The sequence below is a fragment of the Rhineura floridana genome, chromosome 3, assembly GCF_030035675.1.
Source record: "Rhineura floridana isolate rRhiFlo1 chromosome 3, rRhiFlo1.hap2, whole genome shotgun sequence".
NCBI lineage: Eukaryota > Metazoa > Chordata > Lepidosauria > Squamata > Rhineuridae > Rhineura > Rhineura floridana.
In genome coordinates, this window is record NC_084482.1 from 35,314,666 (window position 1) to 35,340,978 (window position 26,313).

Genomic DNA, 26,313 nt, shown 5'->3' on the forward strand with positions numbered 1-26,313 from the left:
TTTTTATAAGGTGACTTGAGTCCCAGTTCTGGGGAAAAGGTGGGATGATGATGATGATGATGACGACGATGATGATGACGATAACAAGAACAGCAACAGCTACACAGCAGGGTTTCAAAATAAAATAGAATATGTTCTTGCCAGATTTACTTATATGACCACAGGACTCTTAGGAATATCTGGACAAGCAACATTCCCGACAGACAGTATTTCTTCTCCTCCTCCTTCTCCTCCTCCGTCATTAAATTTCTATTCTGCCCTTTCTCTTAAACACACCAGCAATAAAACAATACCATAAAAACATCTATAAACATTCTACAATAAAAACCGTTAAAATAATGCCATATATACAAACAGTTAAAATAATTCCAGTGTAGACTTGGATAAAGTATAGTCTCTTCTTGTGCTATTTTTGAATCTTAAAAGCAATCTCTTGAAATGCAAACCTGTGCCTGAAAATGTGTAATGATGTGTGTTGTTGTTATGTGCCTCCAAGTCGACTACAACTTGTACTGTAGGGATAAGGAACCTGTGGTCCACCAGATGTTATTGAATTCTAACTCCCATCAGGCTTAAGTGAGTAGGCATCTAGAACAGCCTTCCACAATCTGATGCCTTTTTGATGTGGTTTTTTTAGGTGTTTTTGATGTGTTCTTTTTGATGCGTTGAGGTGTTTTTGACTATCATTCCCAACATCTCTGACCGTTGGCCATCCTGGCTTGGGCTCATGTAGTTCAAAGCAGCTGGAGGGCACTAGGTGGGGAAGGCTGATGTAGACTCTGGCAGATTCTGATGATGTCACTGACATGTGCCAAAACCCAGGGGCTTCTGAGCCTTACTATTTATTTATTTAATTTCTATCTTGCCCTTCCTCCCAAAGGAATCCAGGTCAGGAAAAAATACAAAAACACTATAATTAAAAATAAAAATAAAAGGAAAATATATTTAAAATGTTTTTTAAAAAGTTAAGAACATCTAAAACATTTAAATCCACTGAGGACATCTAAAAACATGGTCACATACCCTCATTTCAAGATTGCCAGAAACAGTACATTTCAACCATCAAATGCCTGGTTGAACAGGAGTGTTGCTAACTAATTAATGTTGTCGGGACCCAAATGGACTCACAAATGCTATCAGTGGCACCAATCCTCAATAACTGCACTCAATTCAACTTAGTTGGATGCCAAAATCTGCTATATCAGTTCTATCAGCAGAGGACTACAATCTGCAACTTGGGTAAGCATCTGAACTGGGCCTATTTTATGGGGTGAGTTGTTATGCAACAGGCAATCTCAGAATGCAGTAGTGTGATTAGAAGGCTTTAGAGCAGATGTTCCCAAACTTTCTTCCTCATAGACCACTTGAAATTTGCTGAGAGTTTTGTTGGGCCACATAATGATGTTTCTGCCCACTGTAACATTGTAACTCCATAGAATTCAAATAATAATACAATAAAATTCAATATAAGGACTAAAACAAGCAATACAATTAAAATCAATATGAATATTCATTGCAATGGATGTGTCACCTCCCATCTTCAACCATAAATCCACGAAACACCATGGACCACCTGAATAAAGCTTAAGGGGCCACAGTTTGGGATCCCCTGCTTTAGAATTAATATGCTAACTCTACTTCAGATGCAGAATAATTTTCAAGTTACAGAAATGCATATTTTTATGAGACTAGAGAGATTAGAATAACATGTAGTGAATAACATTAGGAAGCATGAAAGGTACCCTACCAAAACATATAAGATTTGTGAAACCGCTGGAGCAAATCCATGGGGGGGAGAGGGAGAGAGGAGGGAGAAGGGAGGGAGACCGGCGGGGCGGGGGAAGGAGACCCATGGGGGGAGGGAGGGAGTGCTGATGAACTGTGGGTGGAGGAAGAGAGTGCTGGTGATCCATAGGGAGAGGGAGGGGAGTGATGGTGACCCAGGGGAGGGTGAGGGTGAGGGAGGGGAGAACTGGCAACCCATGGGAGGGAGCCCTGGTGACAGTAGGTGAGGTTGGCGAGTGAAGTGAGCAGGGGCAGAGCCCCTAGTTACAAAAATCAAATTACAGTAATTAACAATCAAATGGTCAAATCACTTAAAGTTCTACAGCAGCAGACATCAATAACCAGCAAAAACTAAATGCTTGCAGGAGCCTGCCCTCAGTTTCACTGGAGGGAAGTGCTGGAAAGATCTGTCAGTTTCATTTCTCTCAGTTGCTCATTTCTGATCTTGAATTCAGTTCACCACATGTCTGTAACAATTTGCATTTTATTTTTTTTTAAAAACAAACCTCATGAAAATTCTTCAGCATTTTAGTGTGAATAATAAACACATTCTTGTATGCAGTTTTGACTAATGTACATACTGTATTTTTGCAAGCAATTTCTCTTAATATAATGCATTTTTGTAATGCATTATATATTCCTTTTTATGCAATATATGCATTTTTTAAAACATTGGTTGGTTGGAGAACTTCATCACAAAATTCAGATAAATGTGAATTTCAAAGGATGGCTGTGTTGCAGTTCTCATGCTCTTTTTGGGAAGTGCTTATTTGATAGATTCAGTTTTAAAATGAATATTGAATAGAATTTCTTCTCCTAATCCGCATAGGAGAGCCTCCAATCTGTAAGATATTTGACCCGTTAAGTAACAATGCAATATCATTTTCATTTGGAATTATCTTTTTTAGATGGAATCCTAGTCACACCCCTCCTGAGCCAAGTAACTTTGAATTCAATAGGGCTTATTCCTGAGTAAATATGCATAGGATGTGCTGGTAGCACATATTTTAAAAAAGAAGCACATGCCTACTTATACTGTAACAGAGTGGGTTTTTTAATCCATATTATTTTACCTGCCCTGAACCATTAGGGGGAAGGGGGGGTTAAAGTATGAATAAAAGAATACATGTTTCCAAGTGTTGGGTATCAATCATGGGCCCAATCCAAGTGTTCCATGAGCACTTACTGAACAGATGGGTGGATCTGTCAGTTTCATTCACACCAATTGCCATCTGGCAGGGACTGGAGAAAAAGCTTGAATTTGTACTCTTCAGCCCAACACAGACTACTGGAACTGACCAAGCTGGTATTGCTGATTGCTGAGTACCTGCTCAGAATCCTGTGTGGTTCTAATAATAAAATATGGAGCCTTGGGATGCATTCATACAGCAGTTTATTCAGTTTCCCTGATGTTGCCTTACCTGATCATTTCTGCATTTTATTTTATCTTTCGCACAACTTAAAAGCCCCTTCTGGAAATCTAACAGAATATAGTGCAAGTTTAGTGCTCATTTCTGTGTTAATTGCTTCTAGGGAAAAAAAACTGTTTGCAGCCCCATCAACCCAGAAAATCTCAGGAGTAAAGTGACAAAATTTAGGGTGGTACACCGGCGTAGAGTTCTTTCTCGCTGTTTTCATGGGGGAATCATGGAGGAACAAGAGTGCACATGTGACATGGCCAATGATTTAATTGTTGTGTTACACCAAACCCATGGGTGTGAATGAAATTAAGCATGGCATGCTGGTATACCGTTCAAAAAGCCACAGTTCCATAAGGCAATAGGTTATTCAGTGTAAAAGGGATTTTGGTAATTGGGACAGAAGTGCTACCTTCAGTAAAACTAATGCAATAAACCCCATATCTGAATCCAGCCCTTGTTGCTGGATGTGGAATCCACACACCACATCCTTTCACATGTGCTCTCACAGCATAATTTTGCATGTGGAAACATGATACCAAAGGAGATCAGGGCATTCTACTGATGCTCTATAGCCAATTCAGACATTCCATATCCAGGGATAAAAAGTGCATCAGAGAGGGGGGAGAGGAGGAACATCCCCAGTCCAAGGTTTATTCTAACGTGCAGCTAGACACATTTTGTACGGTGTCAAAAATGTGCAGGGTGAAATAAGTTTTTGTGCAGCTGAGCATGTGGGATTTAATAAGGAGCTTGATAGTTTAAAAAAAGAAATAGATGAGAAAAACAGACAATGAAGATAAATACTGGTTCCTTTCAAATCTTCATAACCCTATATTAATAGTATATCATGGACTAATTACTTGACTAGTCAAAGGCATTTATTGATGCATATTGAACTCTACTTAAACAGTATGTAGATATTCAAATGTTACATACCAGTACAACACAAACACAGAACTTAATTGTTGATGGGGCAGGTGCATATTTGAGTGTTAGTGGTGCAGCGTTACATCAGTAGATTCATCAGCATGTGCCAATGGCAGGTGGTGCATGAGGTACATTGGCTAGCAGAAACACTGTAGGTGATGATTATGGTGAACTGTTGGATGCTGCTAGCCAGAGTTGGCTTTGCACTGGCAGTCTTGCTGTACAACAATTAACTTGGGAAAAGAAACATTTCGGTTGATATACTAAAACAGAGGTTGGAAAAGTTACTTTTTTTGAACTACAACTCCCATCAGCCCAATCCAGTAGCCATGCTGGCTGGGGCTGATGGGAGTTGTAGTTTAAAAAAAGGTAACTTTTCCAAGCTCTGCACCTGAATAGAACATATGGGTTGAAAGAAAGTAGTAAAACCAATTCCCCCCCTCTGTCCCTATCTAAACATTCCTACAAACTCAAACTTTGTGATTGTGCTAGCCAGCAAGGAACCCTTTCCAAAGGCAAAGACTGTCTCCAGTAGCTACATTTCTCCTCAGGTCTTGAAGTGACTCCTTCTTACTCAGCCCTTCAGTAGCTCTGGTAGCGCAAATAGTTCTTTCTCTTTCAACAGGCAGCTTGGAAAATCACAGCACGGCCCCCTAGCTCTTCTTTCACCTCTTCGTGCAGGCTCCTTGTCCTTCCTTCTCCAACCCTATTGTTTTCTCTGCGCAATTATAAGAGCAGCTACAACATAGGGCAGGTCTCTGTTGTGTCCAAGGTTTCCTGGAGTTTTGTTCCTGTTTGCCGGTATTAATTTTGTCCTTCACCTACCCTGGAGAGGCAATTCTTGAAGCAGAATCACGTATCACGTGACTAGACTTCTGGAAAGCTCAGTTCAATTGAAGGCAACATCTCAGACTCCCAGACTGAGACAAGGCTTCCCTCTGCTTGGCCTACTCACAGACTGCAAGGCCTTGCAGACTGAACAGGGTAGGCCAAGAAGCACAAGGTTCCCAGACACACTAAAGGAAAGGCAGATATATTGATATTAATAAGTTTGTGTCCTGGGCCTTACCTCAGACAGTGTTGTAAATAATACATGTGTTAGAGGCAACAAGTATGCAGTTTTTGAGTAGCCATTTTGTGAAGGTCCTCTGTTAACTTTAGTATACCATAACAGTAACTATAAACAAAACCTTCAACGTATTGACAGGGATAATAGCCATTTTGTAACAAGGGCAAATCCTTGTTACAAAAGTTATCATTTGGGGTTGGGGGCTCAGCTTCATAGTTATGCTTTGTCATTTTCCAAATTTCCTTTTTTCCTTGTTATTTTTTCCCTTCCCGTTTCTTTTAATTCTTATTTTCTCTTCCATCTTTCATGTTCTTTCTTTGAGTTACAGAAGACTTGAGGTTGGGCAGTGTGTTTGCTGCTTTGTACAGTTGGGGGGGGGAGAAGCTTAGAATAAACCCTGCCCCAGCCTATACTTCTCGTTAGAACATTTCTAGACATTCTAATGAATGATGAGGGTGAGCCTCGTGCCACATACTCCCCCCCTCCCACCATTGCATTCATCATCCATGGTTAGTAAACACCTGAAAAGAGCTTGGCTGTGATAACATTTCTGTGGAAGCACAGGTCAAATGCACTGTTTTACTGTGTACTGTACAGAATTTAATGTCCTGGGACTCTCAGCTTCAATAGTCTATTGTTATTTTATTTTCATTTTAAAGCAATATCTTCACCATTATGTCTATGAATATAGGCCTGAGAATTGTGAAGCTAGAGAAGGGGCTGCCCACTGTGCACAAAGATCAGCTGCAGAGGCCCTGCTCATTTGGCTACCTGTCAGATCAATCAGATCCCTAGAGATATGTATGTGTAGGGCCATTGGCACAGACTTTAATTCATTCAATCACCCAACCAATCATCAATCAGCCAATCATTTAAAATCATATTATACAGGACATGCTAGAAACATTCAGATCACTAAAAATGAAAAGAAATCATACCAAAATTACAAAAAGCTTATAATGAGGAATTCATGAGGCTAATCATACAACGGTCCTGATTAATACCCAATCTGCCTCAGAAAAATACATGGTCTACTGAAACTGCTTATCAATATATGCTATTATATCACCTGCTTGAAACAACTTAATATTTTAATACCTGATGTAGATCTTCAACTGAACTAATTGAAAACATTGTAAGCCTGTACTGTGCATTTGGTAGTAACTAATATTTCCTGTAAAATACAATAAACTGGAAGAACAATCCAGATCCCCTTTTTGCTGGGCTAGGGGTGTGTGGATTGGGCAGAGGGGCCCCTCTCCCCCAGCCTGCCAGCCTCCACTGGCCTCCACCTGCAGACAGTGTCCCTCCACCAGTGTGGAGTTCTCCATTCCATCTGCCGAATATGTGGGCAGGTGAAAGTGCTGCTAGCAGATTCCCTGCTGACAGCAGCCAGTTGTAAGCCGCATTTCAGGGACAGGGAGTGGGAGGGGTTGAGACAGCCTGGGATCCATTGAATCCTGAGCTGCTCCACTGCCATCAGATGATGGCGCTGGGCACAATCAGGGTTCCAGACTGATGCAGGGAACTGTATGCGCTCCCCTCCTCTATTAAGCCCCATCAGGCAGGGCACCTTTAACCCCCCTGTCTTTTCTGTCTTTGTCTTTGTTCTTCTGACGTAATTGTTTTTTAAAAATGTGTTTTTAAATTTGTATATTTGTTTTTAATTGCTGTAAACTGCCCAGAGAGCTTTGGCTATGGGGCGGTATACACATGTAATAAATAAATAAATAATGCATTCAAACTCTCACACTTCTTCAAACCACTGTTGATGGTGCCATTGTTAATCTCCCTTGCTTTGCATATAAGATTCTAGCTGTTGGCATCATATGTTTGTTTAATTATTTGGTTTATATTCTGCCCTTCCTCTCAGCTGGAAGCCTGCTCCTTCTGTTCTTGCTTTGCTGGGCCTTGTATATGAATACAACAGGAATAACACTGGATCTAGGGATATTGCATCTCCCCAAAACTTCTTGAATATTTGTTTTTTTCTCCAAAACATGTTTGCCTCTGCATACTCTCACCACATGTGGTGGTGGTGGTGGTGGTGGTGGCGGTGGGGAAAGCCCTCCTTTCTTTTTCCAACGTTTCCACCATACTGGTTCTTCCATGGCCCAAATGGCTTCTTGCCCTTCCCATTGACTGACTGAACCAGAATCAACAATGTAAAATAGTAAAAATGGCAGCATAAATTACAAAAAGTAAGGGGGGAAAACAGACACAAATTTGTTCAGATTGCATATTTTATTCAGTTCCAAAAAAGTCTTTCCCCTTGAGAGGAATTTTGATTTTTCTAGGCACAGATTTTTTAGTACATAAACCCTATGTATAAACATTCCTGAACAGGAACAATAATATGTTAGTCACCTTACACAGGCAAACAGGTAAGATACAAATGGGTACATGCTTGGCACTGTATTCTTTCTCTAAACAAAGCCACTAAAAATTATTTGATTTGGCTTTTTTAAGTTTGACGGCTTTCGTTATGGTTTTTTAAAAATAAAATTCAATGGTAATGTTCAGTAAGTTGCCCTGGGACTGCAGAGCTGAAAGGAAGCACACTCTGGCCTCTGACATCAGCCAGGGGACCAAGCGCCCCTGGCAGGCTGCAATGCTCCCCCTCTCTCCCAGGAAGAACATCTCGACAAAAGGAAGACCAACCTGGCTTCACCCATTGTCCAAAGAAGGAGCAGCTGCAAGGATCTTGCTTTCTTTACTGCCCCCCCTTGCCAGAAGAAGCACTTGCAAGAACTTTGTAACTAAGAAGTGGTGCCTGAGTTTGCTTCCCCCCCCCATTCCTTTTCCTTTTGCATCATGTCTCTTAGATTGTAAGCCCAAAGGCAAGGACAGTCTTATTACTGATCTTTGTTAGCTATTTTGATAGTGTTTTTCAAAGGAAGAGCAGGATCAGGACACTTAGAAATAAACTAATAAATAAATATTGAATAAGTAGGAGCTCTGTCCCTAGTCGCTTTGCTCACCAACCCTGCCCCCCATGGGTTCCCCAAACTCCCCCCTCCCCCCCACAGGGCACCAAGCCTGCCAGCTGGCCTGCTCCGAGGCCCGACCTGTTGCCTGGTGTTCTGTTTGGGCCACAGCCACCAAGGCCCAGGCCATGGCCTTTACTGCAACTGCCACATAGCTTGCCAGCTCGCCCCGCCGCTGCTGTCACAGCTTGACGCCGTGAAGCTTACATTTGTATACATTGGATAATACTCTACGATTTTTCTGCGTAAAGTTGCAGAAGGCACACAGGTACATCTGAACATTTTACCTTTTTATGATGTCTATTATGTACAGAGGGGAAAAATGGCAATACATTTGGCTACAGGACTATGGTGCCACCTACTGGTCTTATGCAGCTGCTCTTCTCAGGAATGCTGATTTGCTTGTAGCACATCCTGCCTTGATCTCCCTGAACTGGGTATCTTTTTTGGTTACATTTTCTTCATTCCTCACACCGAAATCAACATCTGCTTTTTTAAGAAGCTGGTGCATGTCCTTTTAGGCTGCAACCCTGTACCCACTTACTTGGGAGTAACTCAATGGGATTTACATCTAAGTAGTCATATAATTGTCTATGCATATGTCTATATAATATGTTAATAATTGTTCTGTGGCATGATTCTGTCCATGTTTACTCAGACATTAAGTCCTACTGTGTTCAGTGGGGCTGACTCCCAGTCCTAGATAGATGCATGTAGGATTGCAGCTCTAGGGTATCAATTCTTATCTACGCAGATTCATTCAAATATTAATTATGCAGAGTCCTGCCCATGCATTAGGGTGAGGCTGTGCCAGCAGATAGAACTTCTTGGGTCCATGGGGAAATTTTCCCTGCCGTAGTCAGCAATAGGACTTCCTGTTTTGTGTTTGCAGGACTGTGTTGTAGGATCATAGCTTGTCAGCTGTGGCTCTCCAGAAGTTGTTAGACTCCAATTCCCTTCAGCCCCAACCAGCATGGTCATTGGTCAAGAATGATGGGAGGTGTGGTCCAGCAACAGCTGGGCAGCTCTGAATTCCCCACCCCTGGCAGCAGCTTTCTAGGATTTCAGACCTTCTGTGTGCAAAGCATGTGCTCTGTTGTTGAGTTATAGATTCAGTAGGTAACTGCCCATCAGGCTCAGCAGAGTAAACACCATCAGGGGTGTGCTCGTGCTTTCACTCTGTCAAAGTCCAGATTCAGGCCTCCCCTCAGCATCTCCGCTTAACGATTTTGAGGAGAGAACTATATGTCAGGAATGTCATGGGTTACAACCGCTGCTGGCATCCCCCTGTTCTCCCTTGGGCTGCAAAACAACAAGCAGATTCTACAAATGAAAGGACACGCACATTGTATAATCTGTGGCGGAGAGGTTTCCAAAGAGATGTGCATTCTGGACAAATGTCGAAGCCCTTACAAACAGTAGTTGGGTGCCACCAAGCTCTTTTTGCTAGGAAGTGTGGATGTAGCTTCTCTCTCTCTCTCTCTCTCTCTCTCTCTCTCTCTCTCTCTCTCTCTCCAATTGCTCTGCCACCATGGGAGTATTTATCATAGCGTAAATGATGAGAAAATCAAGATAGCGCAGGGAACGTGTGTTTTGTAAATTGTCTCTCATACTGCAGCAACAGTGAGAAAAGGAGGAAAGCAATATGATGATTAAAATGACTATCAAACACTCACCAGCTACGCTGTATCTGGAACGTTGAAAATTACAGTATAAATGCTCCAGTGTGCAACTGGCTTATTGAACATATTAATGCAGAGATGCAAGCCTAAGGAGAACAGATAGTTCCTCATACTGTATTTGTTTCCTTGTTGATATACAGTTGCAATAACAGCTCAGGGGTGATTATAATACAACAAGATAATATTTTAACTCTTCTAGGAGCGATAGATTGAGCCCATATATAGCGTTCAAAGGGATAAATCAGAGCAGCTGTCAAGACACCAATATAGAGCTAATTTATTTCCTTAAAAATGAGATGTGATTTCAGATGTCATCTCTATGATGAATGAGCTGCATTCTGTAATCAGTCATCCAACATAAACTATTATTTTGAAAGTATTGCGAAGGAAGCTACTAAACATATGTTTCCCTTAAAGAATGCACATATAGACTTTTGGAATAGATTGTTATTATCTCAATCAACATTTGAGTACAACATACGCATTTATGCAGATGTTATCTCAGCTATAACGCTTGTGAAAATATTTCACATTGAAGCAACTGTGTCTGTTCCTTAACCCCAGTTGGCTTTTCCCTTATAGGGGAAAAAAATCAGGTCTGCTCATGTTTCATAGAAAATTTGGGGAAAATATGGTTGGCAAGTAGTGGATTTAGATTGTCCCATTGGCTACTTACAGCCTTTGACTCTCCTTTATGAACCTGCAATCATCTACTGAGATCATACAATGAGATCATCTACGTAGACCCTGCTCTAGGTGCCCCCAGTCTCAGAAGTTGGGTGGCTATTACAGATAGGGTCTTTGTGGCATTCTGTCTGTGGAATGCCCTCCCCAAACATAGCTGCATGGGACCTACTTTGATTTCTTATAGACACTGGGTGAAAATTCCAAAGCTCTGAGTGGCATTCCACTTTGATCTGTTTGGTTTTATTGCTGGTGCTATTGGGTTTTGGTGATGAAATTATTTTGTCAATTGTTTTATTCCATTTATATTGTTAATGCCTTTGTAAGTTGCCTTGGAGGCTATGTGGAGAAGGGCAGTATATGCCTTTAAAAGATAAAATAACGGGATTTCTCTGTACAGCTCCTCATTTGATAGAACTAGCAATGACTTTGAAATTAGGTTATCTTTGACAATCATTCCTGTCAAACAACCTCCATATTCCTCGTTTACACAAACAATATGCAGCATTTCCTCAAGGGAGTTGTTAACACATCAAGGCCTTTGAGATTCTTCAGCCCTTACTTCTAGATGTTTGATATCAAATGTGAATGGCAGACAATCATTTTTCTTGCACTGAGCAAAGTCTCCAAAACAGGAGTGTTTTCCTCAAAATCCAGTAGAAGGAAACTGATTCCTCTCTCTCTCTCTCTCTAATAGGCTGCTAGCCCTCTAAGTGCTGACACAGGACTCTGGCACCTGAAAGTTGAGCTTTCCCTCTGTAGATTGGACCATCTATGCTGCCTTTCTCCCCTACTGTCCGAGATACCTGGGGAAGATCCAGTCCATCTTGTTAAGACCATATCCTGCCCAGAGGCCTTGATGGACCAAATCATGATTCTGGTCTGTTGACACCTGCTAGTGCCAAGAGAAGGGATGGGGGAACCTCAGGGACCAAATGCAGCTCTCTGAGCCTCTCTGTTATCAAGCCTTTGGGACTCTCCACAGCTACATTGTCTCTCTCCAAGCCACACCCATCATAGGCCTTGCTGCTCACCATCCTTGAGAGTTTTTGCCTGACCTGAATACATCCTTGAATTCTGATAATGACTCTTGCTTGCCTGGCGAAGGATAGATAGGAATGTGTGAATGTGTATAGAAACCAGCCTACTGTACAAACATACAATTTACATTCATTGCTCCACCCACTTTCATATCTGGGCTCAACCACCACTGGCAGGAGGGCTCCAGAAGGTTGCCTAGAAGAGAATGTAGCCATTAGGCTGAAAAAGGTTCCCCAACCCTGGCCTAGAGGCCTATACAAAGGCTTTAGGATATCTTTTAGTGCTGAAGGGTCATCTGAGACAAGGTAGCTTTCATGGTTAATTCTGATCCCCCCCCCAGTTAATTTTGAGTCCCTTTGGCCCAGAATCTGATTTTGGCTAGAAATTGCTGCATCCCTACCTTTACAGTATTCTGTTGCTCAGTCAAACAGGCCATTTAATTGCCATGTGATATGCAGACATGAGCAATGAATAATATTTATCTCCATGCATTTCTGTGACACACATAATGATTTCTGCACATCAAGAAGGCACAAGAGCAATCCAGGTGGGCATCTTCCTTCCTTCCTTCCTTCCTTCCTTCCTTTGGACTCCCTATTCAGTTCACTTTACAGAATGTCAGGCACTCGTGTGCTTGCAGCTGTTGTTAAAGCATCCAGTTTATTATGGGTGAGTTGGAAGAGATGTGTGGAGTAAGGCATGAGGGAACAGAATGATTAACAGGCAGCGTATATGGAAGAGAAGGAAGTATTCATGGTAGAAGGTGGCATGCCCCACACATCCAGGGCCTAGCTTTGCTTAGCTCAGTGCTGGTGACCAATTTTGTGGCTGCCTAAGGACATAAATCAATGCCCTCTTAGGCCTCCTAAAATTACTTCCCTGCCAGTTTTGTGCAGTTCTTTTATTTGCAGGATTCCCTGTCCCATTGTTACATGGCTTTCTTTATCAGGGTATAAATCTACAGCAACTGAAAGACAAAAACAGCAGTACTTAAAGCTACTAAACTACTGCAGCGTTCACATAAAATGCCTTCTGTTTTATGCTCTTGTCCACAGCTCTATATTTTATTGGGTACTTTTCACTCTGTGGCCGAAGTGATTCAAGTACGAGATGTTCCTTGGCAACCATTTTAGATGAATGAAAACAAAGTTTGCCTCCCACAAGTTCTAATTTGATGCATCCTCAGTTTTTGAGAGTAACATACTAATATTATATAGAGTACTGACTCTACAGAAATGCTGCAGCATTTTGTACAGTTCCACCCCTATACACGAGTGAGGCATATACACCAGTGAGTCTCTTAACCTATTAACACCAGCAATAGGGGTACTATATACATATGGAACTTTGTTTGTAATTCTGTTTGTACTAATGCTAATTGTGCCAGTGGCACTATTCTTTGGGAATAGGAGCATTCCTTATTGCAATCCCCCCTCTCATTTGTGCTTCTTGCAATCCCTTCTCTCATTTGTGCTTCTTGCATATGCTTTATGTGGCCAGGAAATCTCAACAGCTACAGTTGCAGGAGAATTACTTGGGTGCATAATGTGAGTCCATCAAAACCAAAACCTGCTGTGGCATCCTTTATCTGGGCGTTGCTTTTGTTCTCTGCCCAGACAGAACTGCAGCTGGTAAAGAGTTGTGTGCCTCTTATAATGTGCAGACTGTGGTGACTGCTACACACTGGGAGTGGTGGGGCAGGAAGCAGAGAGACCAAGAGCGAGTGGAGCCAGAGCCAACGACAGGCAGAGCCCACACATTCTTGCTTTGTCCCCAGCCTCCTCCCTCCTGAAATCTACCAGGCTAACACAGACTAAGGAGGAGGAACTGTCAGGTAGTGCCTCCAACCCACCGGACTGGTTGTAAGGAAGACTGAGATTAGTAGGGCCGTGCCCCATTTGCTGTAAAGACCAGCCTCCACTGTGTGCAGAGTACCCTACAGTTACCACTGTGCTATCACAGCAAGCCCTAAACATTAGGGGATAAGCAACAAGGTTTGTGGGTCAGGATATGCAAGTTCCAAGCAGCCTTTATTCCTAGCATTTCTCTTTGTACAGAAGACCCCAGGTTCATAGAGCTATGTGTATGCATAGAGCTCCTCCATGAAGGGTGAACCCTGACTGGACTGGAGTTAGGAACATAGGGCCCTACCTTATACTGAGACACACCATTGGTCAGTCTAGTTCAGTATTGTCCACACTGACTAACATCAGCAGTTCAACAGAGTTTCAGAAGGGGATCTTTCCGAGCCCTACCCGGAGGTGCCAGGGACTGAACCTGGGACCTTTTTCATGTAAAACAGATGCTCCGTCACTCCCCCACGAGGAGGAGCTCTATGCTCAATCATCTGTCTGCATGTAGAGACACTTCTGATGTGCTCCAAATGCTACTGGGCCAGGTTCAAGTCTCTTGTGTTGATATGCAAAGCCCTGAAGAGCTTTGGTCCAGGATACCTAAAGGACTGCCTAAACCCTTATATCCCAGCTCAGTCACTGAGATCATCTAGAGCAGTGGTTCCCAACCTTTGTGAGTTCCCAACCTAAACTCCTTTGTAAGCTCAAAAAAAATTTGTGAACCCAACATACTTTTTGTTAAAATTTTAGTCCCTGTTAATGAAAAAATACATAATCAAGCATTAATGTCATTTTTTATTCATCACAAGGACAAAAATGATGATGATATTTATTACCTGCCCTTTACCAGAAGGTCCCAGGGCAGGTTACAGCAACAATTTTTAACACATTTTGTAGGACTGCTGTCTTTGTGTGCCAACTCCACATATGCACACAGGAAGTAAGAACCTCACCCCATAAACTCCCAAACACACACGCACACCCAGGGGTTCCCAAAGCACACACACGATCATGAGCTACCTTAGAAATTCCCTGATGTGCCAATTTTCTACTTGCAGAGAGGTGTTGCTTTTTTTCTTAATGCAAGAGTCCAATCAAATTGGTATTCCCTTTCCCCAGTCTAAAGATGTACAGTCCTGTCTCCCAACACCAGTGGGTTACATTGTTGGACTAGGACCCAGGTTCAAATCCCCACTCAGCCATGAAGCCCACTGGGTGACCTTGGACCAGTCATAGGCTTTCAGCCTGACCTGCTCCATAGGGTTGATGTGAGGATAAAATAGAAAAAGGGAGAACCATGTGCACCATCTTGAGCTCTTTGGAGGGAAAGTGGGATATAAATGCAATAATGAATTTCAGCTGCAGTGCCTGGACCCCTGCCTCAGCCAACCTGCTAAGCTTAAAAAAAACAACAACAATCAAGCAGCAATGTGGCTGTGGTGGGAATGCAAGATTGTGAAGACAACAGGATGGATAGACTGAGGAGGGGGGTTAGTCCTTGGTGGAAAGGTGGGATAGAAATGCAATAATAATTGAATAAAACAATAAAAAATTCAGCTGCAGTGTGTAGACCTCAACCTCAGCCAACCTGCTGAGCTTTCTAGAAAGCAAGAAAGCAATGTAAGGGTGGTGGGGGTGTTAGATTGTGAATACAGCAGGGTGGATAGATTAAGGAAGGGGGTTAGTGCTTTTAGGCCTTGGGGGGATTATCAGAACTCATGACTTGGCTTGGGTGCACTTGGGGAATGAGAGAGGAGCAAGAGACATCAGTGCCTGCCCCTCCTGCAAGCATCTGCAGACGTGCATTCATTCGGTCATGTTAATAGGGTTGCCAAGTTTCTGGTTTTTTGGAGTCCTCTCTGAGTCTCCAGATGAGTCACCCAAACCTCTGGGCTCTTAGCTTTCTTTCTTTTCTTTTTTTAAAAAAATAAGTTTCTAGGTGGTCCGGTTCAAAAGATATATACCAAAACGTAAAAAAAAAACCTCCCGCAACTTCTGCTACTACTGGCTGCTCTAATCCCCACCCTTTCAGGTTTTTAGCCAATAAGTGAAGCCAAGGTTGTGATTGACAAAGGATGTGTTGACCATCAGGCAAAAGCTAAACCCCATTTCAAGTTCTGAAAACGGTTTCCTTTTCCTGCTTGTCTCACATCAGGAATTCAGTAAATATATAGCTTTCAGCAGCATAAAGAGTACTTTGTCTGTACAGGAGATCTGAATACACTGGGACTTGCTTCTGAGTAAACATTCTGTATGGCCAAATGCCTGGTCAGGGCAGGCAAGAGACAAATTAGTTTGAAATTTCAGAGGATGAAGAAACACACTGGTGTTGAAAGAGTTAACTGTTTGTTAACTAATGAAGTTTCCATCGAGTTTCAGTAAAGCTGTTGCTTTGGCAGGAAATAAGACAAGTACAATCATAAACAGAAACTAACAGCTAATGGGCAAATTCCTATCCGCCCTCCCCCCTCCCCCCTTCCCCCTTCCCCCTTCCCCCCCGGCCTTATCTTATATTCACTTTTGCTGGAAGTCTTAGAAGCAGCAAGTAGCAAAAGATCTCTTGACTGAGTGGGGTTGAGGCTTTTTCTATATTCAGTGAAATTTGATTGAAGTTCCAATCTTGGGGCTTCTTGAGGCTTCAAGCCAGTGTTCAAGCTTGTCTCCCCAATTTAGGGGTCTTCTATTTATACCGAAAAGACCCCCTGGGAGGGGGCACCTTATACCTAAGAGATCATTATCTTCCCAGCACACGGGTTGCTGGGTTCTCACACAGGTGACTTTTGTTTATCTCTTCTGACCCTGAATTTGCTATAACCTGGGTTTCAAATACAGCTGTGACACTCATTCCCAGCTTTTGCCCGTGCCCTCCCTCCATGGGCATAGCTGTTTTATTTTGACTAACAAGAGCCTTTCTCTGACTCTTGTTTACATAAGCAGGGTGAGATCATTTGCAAACCAATTAAGCTCACTTCCTTCTCAACTTGGAAAAGCCATAAACAAGTCCACCTGGGCAAGCAGGGGTGTGAGACGAGCTCATCTTGATTGTTTTGGTTAATTGAACAACTTTTCCCAAGAACTGCTTTTGAATATAGGCAGAGTAAAAAACTTCTTTCTCAGCTTATTATAAACAATGTCAGAAAGCCTGTGCTTTGAGCTCTCCAGACTCCAATACTATGCAATGACAGTGTGCAAAAGCAATAAAAATGTAAATGTACTGCCTTCAAGTCAATTCCGACTTAGGGCAACCATACGAATAGGGTTTCATGGTAAGTGGTATTCAGAGGTGGTTTACCATTGCCTTCCTCTGAGGCTGAGAGGCAGTGACTAGCCCAAGGTCACCCAGTGAGCTTCATGGCTGTGTGGGGATTTGAACCCTGGTCTCCCAGGTCGTAGTCCAACACTCTAACCATTATGCAACACTGGCTGTCACAAAAGCAATAAGCACCCCATAAATCAGGGGTCCCGCAGCAAGAATTATGGCACAGGGGAAATGGGGCATGCCAAACTAACCTTCCTTAGCCCTCACATTAAGATGTCTTCTGGAGATATTTGGCACTATACATACATAGGATTGCACTAGAACAGACAATCACAGCAGGATCTTGGTAGGCATACACAGTAAAAAAAATTAGGTGCAGTAGGGCCCTGCTTTACGGTGCTTCGCTTCTCGGCGCTTCACTAATGCGGCGGTTTTGAATTGTGACCATGTTCCATATGTTTGGTGCTTGTTCCGATTTTGCGGCATGATGCGAATTGATGGCGCCCGACACCCTGAGCGTGTCGTCAGAGCTTGGAAACGGTTCTTTTTTAAACTACAGTTGGGCTGATGGGAGTTGTATTTCAAAAAAGAAACATTTCCAAGCTCTGATGACGCGCTCAGCAGCTGAGTCCGAGAAGGGCATCTGGCTCCATTTTATTGTCGAGGGAGGCGGCGGAGGGTGAGCAAGCTCATGAGCGAGCAGGCAGGGGGGACAGCGGGCAGGCAAGGGGAGATGAGCGAGGGAGGTGGCGGAGAGCACGCAAGTGAACAGGCAGGGGGGAGGGGGAGCAGGCAAGGGGGGATGAGCGAGGGAGCCGGCGGAGGGCAAGCAAGTGAGCCAGCGGGCAAGGGGGGAATGAGCCAGGGAGGTGGTGGAGGGCAAGCGAGCAGGCACGGACGGGCAGGCAGCTCCATCCCTGCGATCCGTGGCATAACGAGGGGGAGAGAGCGATGCATGGAAAAGTGGAACATCAATCAGTTGTTGTGGGGGGAGCTTCAAGGGCCAAGCGCTGTCAGCTGGAGCTCCGCACACTACAGCTGATCGATGTTCCACTTTTCAGCGATTTTTGCTTTACGGCGGGGGTCTGGTCCCTAACCTGCCGTATAAGTGTGCCCTACTGTATAATTATAATAAAAGTGTACAGGCAGTTTTTTAATTACTTGCAAAAATGGCATATTATACATTTTATCTTTCAAATAATTTTTGTACAGAAATTCTAAAAAGTGTACATGCTGCAGCTTGTGATACCATTCCAATGTGTTATACTTCTCTAATTAAGGAGTCCCAGAAGTTTAAATTTTACTGGACTGTTGAAGAGGGCAGTTTATTTTTCTTATTCAGAACGTGTTCTGAAAACCTTTCCAATATGAAGTTTTTCTGGGAGTAAAAATGCAATGTTAATTCCACATACCTTGTAGTAAACCCCATTGAATTCAGTAGGACTTACTTTTGAGTAGACATAGCTAAGATTGTGTGGAAAATCAGTGGGACCTTTGAGTGAACATAACAAAAGATTGTGTTGTAAATCTTTCTCTACCCCTCTGATCCTTTTTTCAAAGTAATTAGGCAGGGCTTACTTAAGTGTCATTGCTTTTATTTGGTAGGAAAAATTAAACAATGTTCTGCAATGACCAACTGTTTTTGACAATAAACTATTATATGGGGTGTATGTATTTTTACCTCTCCAGCATGTGTGTAAATGGAATCTTTCCAACAACCCTGTGAGGTAGGGTTGGGAACCAAGGCAGCTCACAAGAAATAAATTCATTTAAAATCCAATAACCATAAAACAAGTATAAAACAGTTGCAAAACAGCTTAAAGTGGCATGATTCTGAATTTTGGGTTGGATGAGTGAAGTTCCTTATCACTGAATTGCAGACCTGTGTACTCTTCCCTGTTTCAGTAAGCCCCAGTGAATAAATTAGGACTTGCTTCTGAGTTAGGATTCATGTGCTTCAAATGTATGTTGAAAGTGCTTTAAATGCGTGGTGTGGATCTGCTCTAGCATACTGTGCATTAATTAGTGAAAAGAACAATTCCAAAAGATACTTTACAAAACGGGAAGGGCTATAGCTTAGTGGTAGGGCATGCTTTGCATGCAAAGGTCCAAAATTGAATCTCTGGAAGAGACTATTGCCTGGAATCCTGAACAGTGAATGCTAGTCTGTGTTATCAATACTGAGCTAGATGGTATCAAAATGGCCTGAGTTGATATAAGGTAGATTCCTTTGTGCCCCAAAGAGGAAATAGACCCAAGGGCCACAGTGACTCTGAAATTTATTCATGTATTTTATTAACATTTATATGCCGCCTTATTGAAAAAACCTCAAAGCTGTTTACAGAAGGAATTAAAACAAAATTATTGGTAAAAACAGTTAAAGACAGGTATTTAAAAACATTCAAAATAATAAAACCAAAAATGAGTTGAAAACAGATAAAAAATAATAGTTTCCTACATGGCTGGGTAGGCTTGCCTAAACAAAAATGTTTTTAGCAGGTGCTAAAAAGAGTACAATGAAGGCCGCTGCCTAATGTGAATAGGCAGGAAGTTCCTAAGTGTGGGTGCTGTCATGCTAAAGGATCAATTTCTTACAGGAGCAGAACAAGTATTATGTGGCACCTGTAACATGGAAGGCACACCTTGAACTTGGCTAGGTAGCAAATCGGCAACCAGTACAGATTTCAGAGCAGAGATATTATGTCCTGATAGGGTTTCACTCGTGCAGCAATTATGCTGCAGAATTCTGCACTAACTGTAGCCCCTAGGTCAGATTGTGCTGCATGGGGATTTCTGTGACCTTGGCTGACTGGCTGCCAGAATTGTTTTAGTTTTGGTTAGGAACCCTGACTGGTTGTGGGATGCTGAGTTTTCTGTCTTACTCATAGGAATCTTCTTGTGGTTCGTCTGGTATTGTGTTTAGAAAATCATTACTGTGTTTTGTTTTTGTTTTTCTATTTGCATTTCATTTACCTCTGCCCTTACTCCCTTACATCCATAGAAGCAACAACAGTGGTTCCATGTGGTCAGCTCAACCCCTTGTTGGTTGCATGATGGTTTGTTTCTTGCCCAATAGTGGTAAAAGAGAATTCACATACTGGGCAGCGTGGCTGCAATTGCTGTTGTTCCCAATCTACTGCCTGTGAAAGTAGACCAAGCTATGTGTGTTTTCTCTCTGTCAATTATTACCCACTGGAATTGGGTTGGCTGTCAAAGTGAGTTTACAGCAGCCCACAGAATAGGCAGGAAAGAGTAGAGAATCTTCTTAACTCTTACTCATTTCTCAAACTTCTCTCTGCAATGAAGGGTCAAATCTATAATGAGGTTCGGAGCAGCCACATTAAAAGACAGGCAGGGCGTTCCAGGCAGGGGGTTGCCAACCCTGCTTTAATATGGATATTGTTGCAGGGGATCCCTAGCCTTACCAACAGCACAATCCCAACCATATCTACTCAGAAGTAAGTCCTGTTGAATTCTATAGGGCTTAGTCCCTCAGTAAGGGTGTTTATAATTGCAGCCTTCAGGGGCATACATCTTTACTTCTCAGTGCTCCCATCTAACATCTCCACAACAGTAGGCTCCTTTCTTTCTACAATGGCCTTCTGGTGACTGGCCTGAGGGCACTTAAACCCTTCCTGCCAGAAGCAAGTAGGCTAGATTAAATGTTCCTTACCCAGGCTCCCTAAACAAGTGAAAAGGAATGGCCCTGTCACTTCAACTGGACCTGGGAACACCCTCATTTAGCTAAGATTTCTGTCTTAATTTGCAATCAGAGAATTTTTTTTTGTTTGAGTGGTATGCTCCAAGCAACTGTGGTTGATGCTTAATGTATCATGCTTAATGACACCACTAGGGCCGCATTGAAGTCTCAGGGTCTGGGATGCTTCTGACCTGGCAACCCTAGTCATGTGGGGGGGGACGCCCTCAACTGCCACAGTATCTTGGGAGAGAGAGATGGGGGCAGAGTGTAGTAGGAAGGAGAGGATGCTGGGAGATGGGGGGGTAAACGAGTCATGAGCTTTGTCAGGCTAGCCGGAGGCAATATGTGGATGGCCTCATGAATAAGGATAATTTTTAAAAGGAGGTGGCAGCGAAGCAGGAGCCAAACAAGGCAGCAGGCTGACTGCCAGGAGAGAACGAAGCAGGAAAGCAAATATTTCCTGGCAGCCTTGTTTCTTTTTGTTTCCGCAAAACTCCTCCCTTCTTGTTACAAGCAAGGGTGTGTGTCGTTGTCAGCAGTGGTGGGGAGGGCATGAGAGTCAGTTGTAGTGACCCCCTCTTCATGGTAGCTCCACCCTCAGCTTCCTTTGGTCTCTGCCACAAGTTTTACAAGTGGACACATGTCCTCAGCATGCCTGAAAGACACTCTGGTGCTTCAAGAAAAGTGGTTCTGTCATCCCCAGTGGGAGTGGGAGCAGACAGCATCCACAGAGTGAAGACTGTAAAAACATAATAAACAATTCATGTCTTTGCTGTTCATGACCCCCTCTGGGAGCCACGGCCCTCAGGTTAGGAACCACTGTTCTACAGGAGCGCTGTTAGTTGTCCTCCTTTTACAGAGGCCTGACTGGCCTCAACCAGAAGTCAGACACGTAGTGTCTCTGGTCCCATACCGTGGAATTCTCTTCCAGAAGAAATTCGGCAGACATCCTCACTTTTGACTTTCAGGCTTCTCTCGAAAACCTTTTTTGTGCTGACAGGCCTATGCAGGTATTTAAAATGTTTTTTTTGAGTAGCCAATCATTTTAATTGTTGTTCTTAAATTGCTTTTAGATGTTTCTATGTTGCTTTTCACCCCCTTGATGTTTTGTGAGAGGACGTTATATAAATATTTTTATCAATAAATAAATGTGCAGTTGGCGTGGTGACATCCCCTCCCCCATTTTACACATTCTTTCAATGTATACAAACGGGTTGCCTGAATCTCCCTATTGTAGGGCAGTTTCATGTGTTCCTAGTGGCTCTTAAAATTGGTGACATGGGATTACATGTTAGGGGAGGAACAATTCCTCAGTGTGGCCGCAGAACGCATGCTTTGCATGCAGAAGGTCTGGTGTTGTTGTTGTTAAATTTATAACCCACCCATCACCACAGGTCCTAGGATGGGTTACAGCAGTTGAAAATTCAGTATGAGATATTTGGGGCCTAAGTCATTTAGGGCTTTAAACACTAGCATGAGCGGTTCAAATTGACCCCAGAAATGAACTGGTTCAACCTCTGGCATCTCCAGCTGAAAAAAAAAAGAATTCAGGTAGGAATGCCTGAGACCCTGGAAGGACTGCTGCCAATCAGGATACTTCTAGTCAGCATGCTGCCAGTCAGTACTGGGCAAGGTGGACAAATAAAATGACTTGGTATAAGGGAGCTTCCTGTGGTCCAGGCACCAGCAGAGTGTGGTTTCCTTGGAAACGAATCTATATGACAATATTGCAGTCAGGGCTGTGGAGTCGAAGTCGGAAGCAATTTTGGGTGGGGTCGGAGTTGGTAGAAATGTTCTGACTTCGGCTTCAAAATAAATTTTGATTGACAAATTTTTTAAAATATAAATTCAAAATGTCAAAGAAGCTTCCCATGAAGTCAGCTGTAGTTGAGCATTTCACCATCACTCAAGATGGAAAGCATTTTGTGTGTCAGTGTGTGACACAGGACCCAGATGAAGACAAATGCTGCGATGCCAAGATCAGCGCATATTCAGGCAGCAATAAAAATGCTCCTATGAGAGCTTCCAATTTAAAAAGACATTTACAGCCCTTTCCAGGGCTGTGGAGTTGGAAGCAATTTTGGGTGGAGTCGGAGTCGGACAGTAGAAAAATAGAGGAGTCGGAGTTGAAGGTTTGGTGTACCGACTCCACAGCCCTGATTGCAGTTTGCAACTGTTTGCCTTGAGCTGCTGCCACTTGGCGCTGTTAAGTATGTTTAATAAGTAGCAGAGGCGCTCTGACTAGGGTAAGTTTGTGTTCCACAGAGATGCTGGCATTCAGATATATGATTGTGCTGACTGATGATCGATATTAACTGCTCTTTTGGTTGTATAGCACACAAATCTGTTAACTGACTGTCAGATTCCAGATTCAGATACCTCCTAGTTCCACTAATTCCACTCCCAAAACAGAGAAATTATATATGCCACATGAGGCCTCATGAGCTCAGAAGTGATATGCACTCACTGCATTGCACTTTGATCTGCTGCATTAATGCAACCTCCTTTCCCTAATGCACAAAAACTGTTCAAATCTACAGTTAGGAACATCCTGTACTGTGATGTCTCATGTCATCTATTCTATACTTGGGGTAGAGGGTAAGGGACAGGGGAAGAAAAGGTACATTTCTGTAGAAGGTATACAGTATTCCTATAACATTATTTATCAAAAGCAGCACTCAGTTAAGAATCAACTTTAAAAGAGCAGCAGAACAAAACATTAAAAGCTCAGTGAAATGAAAGCTTCCATACTTCATGCAGTTTGGAAACTATACTTCTGTTAATGTAGCCAAAAATAGCATTGGCCTTTTTTTGCAGCCACATTGCACAATATTTAGCTTGTGATCAGCAACAATCCCAAGATCCTTCTCACATGTAGTATTGCTGAGCCAAGTATCCTCCAGCTTATAACTGTGCATTTGGTTTCTTTTTCCGGTTGTAGAACTTTGCATTTATCCCTGTTAAATTTCATTCTGTTGTTTTCAGCCCAATGCTCCAGCCTATCAAGATCCATTTGAATTTTGTTTCTGTCTTCCAGGGTATTAGCTGTGCCTCCCAATTTTGTATCATCTGCAAATTTGATAAGCATTCCCTGAATGTCCTCATCCAAGTCATTAATAAAAATGTTGAAGAGCATTGGGCCCAGGACCAAGCCCTGTGCTACCCCACTCGTTACCCAGTTTGAGAAGGAACCATTGATAAGCACTCTCTGAGTATGATTCTGGAGCCAACTGTGAATGCACCTGATAGTTGTTCCAATCAGCCCACATTCAGTTACCTTGCTAATCAGAGTATCATGGGGCAGTTTGTCAGAAGCTTTGCTGAAGCCAAGATATATTATGTCCACAGTGTTCCTACAGTCTACCGGGGGGGTAACCCGATTAAAAAATGAGATGAGATTAGTCTGGCAGGATTTGTTCCTGATAAATCCATGTTGGCTTCTAGTAATCACGGCATTGTTTTCCGGGGCTTACAGACTGCTCCAGAATTTTCCCAGGGATTAATGTCAGGTTGACTCGTCTGTACTTCCCAGGTTTGTCCTTTTTGCTCTTTTTGAAGATAGGAACAACATTAGCCCTCCTCCAGTCAACTGGTACTTTAACCATCCTCCACGATTTCGCAAAGATAATAGACAGTGGTTCCGAGATTTCTTCAGTCAGTTCCTTCAGTACTCTAGGATGCAATTCATTGGGCCCTACATATTTGAACTCCTTCAAAGTGCTTAGGTATTCCTTGACCATTTCTCTGTCAATTTCAAGGTGCTATCCTGCCCCTTCAACTTCACATTTCCCTGGAGGATCATTGACCCTCTTTTGGGAGAAGACTCAGCCAAAGTAGGAATTGAGCACTTCTGCCTTTTCTTTGTCATCTGTTATCATCCTCATTGAGTAGCCATCCTCATTGAGTAGCTGTGCCACCATTTCTTTTCTCTGTCTTTCACTATGAATGTACCTGAAGAAAGCTTTTTTGTTGCTTTTGGCATCCCTTGCTAACCTCAGCTCATTGTCAGCTTTAGCCTTCCTGAAACTATCCCTGCAATTCTGTGCAACCTGTTTGTACTCTTTCTTTCTGGTCTGGCATTCCTTCTACTTCCTGTGTGTGTCCTTTTTTGTTTTCAGGTCATCTATGTTTTGTATGAAGCTACATTGGCTTCATCTGCTATCTTCCTCCCTTTTTCCTTGATGGAATTGTTTGCCATTGTACCTTTAGAATTTCTTTTTTTAGAAACTCCCACCCATCTTGAACTCTTTTTCTCATTAGGATTGCTTCCCATGGAACCTTATTTGAAGTTTTCCTGCACCGGAGCTCTTTCTTCTTTGGAGGGGCATCCTCAGGCCATGTGCCCCCCTTTCCCGCAGTATAAACACAACCCCTCCCTCCTGCGCTTCTCCTTCTCCACCGACAGGCATGGTCTAGCCCCTCCAATTTGCATGGGCTCCACCCCCATGAAGTTGAGGTTCCCATGCTAGGTGGGAAATGGGCGCGGAGGAGATGTGTGGTAGCCTGAGAATGTGGAAATTCCGCCCTGCATTCCAAGTGGCAACCTTCAATATCAGCTCTGTCAGGCTGCCGGGTGGGGAGGTGAGTGCCAATTCATCCAGCACCTCCGGGCTAAGTCCGTTCCAGTAGAAGTACATCAGAGTAAGGTCATTGTAATCCCTCTCCTGGGCTAAGATGCAAAATGCGTTAGTATAAGTCCCCATGGAGCCTGTCGTGTCCAGGACTGGACTCAGTAACCAGACCAGGTTGTGAAAGCAATTCAGTCTTTATTAACGTAATATCCAAACAGAGGCTGCGCCTTCTCATGAAGGAACACAATACACGTGTCCAGCGACATGCAAGAGAGTTGACAGAACAAAGGAATTCCCGCCCCCCCTTATCCTTATTAAGGGGGTTTTCTGGCGCGAATTCTCTCACTCCGCCTTAGGGTGCTTTCTTCCCCGCCCCTCCTCTCTCTTCCCCTGGCTCGTTTTTGTTTTCTCCGGGTTCGTGGTGAGGGGGGAAGTTCTGCCTCCTCCCCTTCTGAAGATTCTATCTCTGTTATTGGAGAAAGGGGGGTAAACGTCATGCCCATCAGGTAGGCTTTTCTCTGGCTGAGGAGGGAGTTGAACTCCCCCTCCTTCTTGGCCTAACGGCTCTGGCTTGATGAGGGGGGTGAGTGTGGGAAATTCCTGAGAAGTGTCTGTAACTTTGTCTGCTGGAGTTTCAAGGCCTCTGCTGCTGGGCAACACTATCTCTGAGAGTTCTCCCTCCCCCTCTTTACCCAGCTCTGGGAAAACGATCTCCTCATCTTCTGAAGTGCTAGGGTCCCAATCCTGCATCCTGACACCATCCCCTCTCTCATGCTGTGCCCCCCCCACCTGTCGGCTTAGGGCGATGGGGAAACCATTTATGGAATTCTTCCACTAAATCTGGGGCATGCACATCCCTCTCATTTTCCCACGATCTGTCAGCTGGCCCATAACCCTTCCAGTGAATTAAGTACTGCAATTGATTACGCCTCCTTCTGGAATCAAGAATCTGTTCCACTTCGAACTCTGGTTGTCCCGCTACTAGAATGGGTGCCCCCGGGACTTCCAGTGGTCGTAAATTGCTTGGGGGGGGCTGCTTTCGTTAGCAAGGAGCGATGAAACACAGGATGTATTTTGAAGATAGCTGGCAATTTCAGTCTATAAGCCACGGGATTGATTTGTGCCTCCACTTCGAAAGGCCCCAGTTTCCTGTCTTGCAGCTTCCTACACTTGCCCGGCATCTGAAGGAAGTGAGTGGACAACCACACCTGATCTCCTGTTTGGAGGGAGGCCCCCTCTCTTTGATGTTGGAAACAGCCTTGGTCGCCCTGTATGATGACCTTTGTCGGGAGAGGGACAGGGGGAGTGTGACCCTGTTGATTCTCGTTGATCTC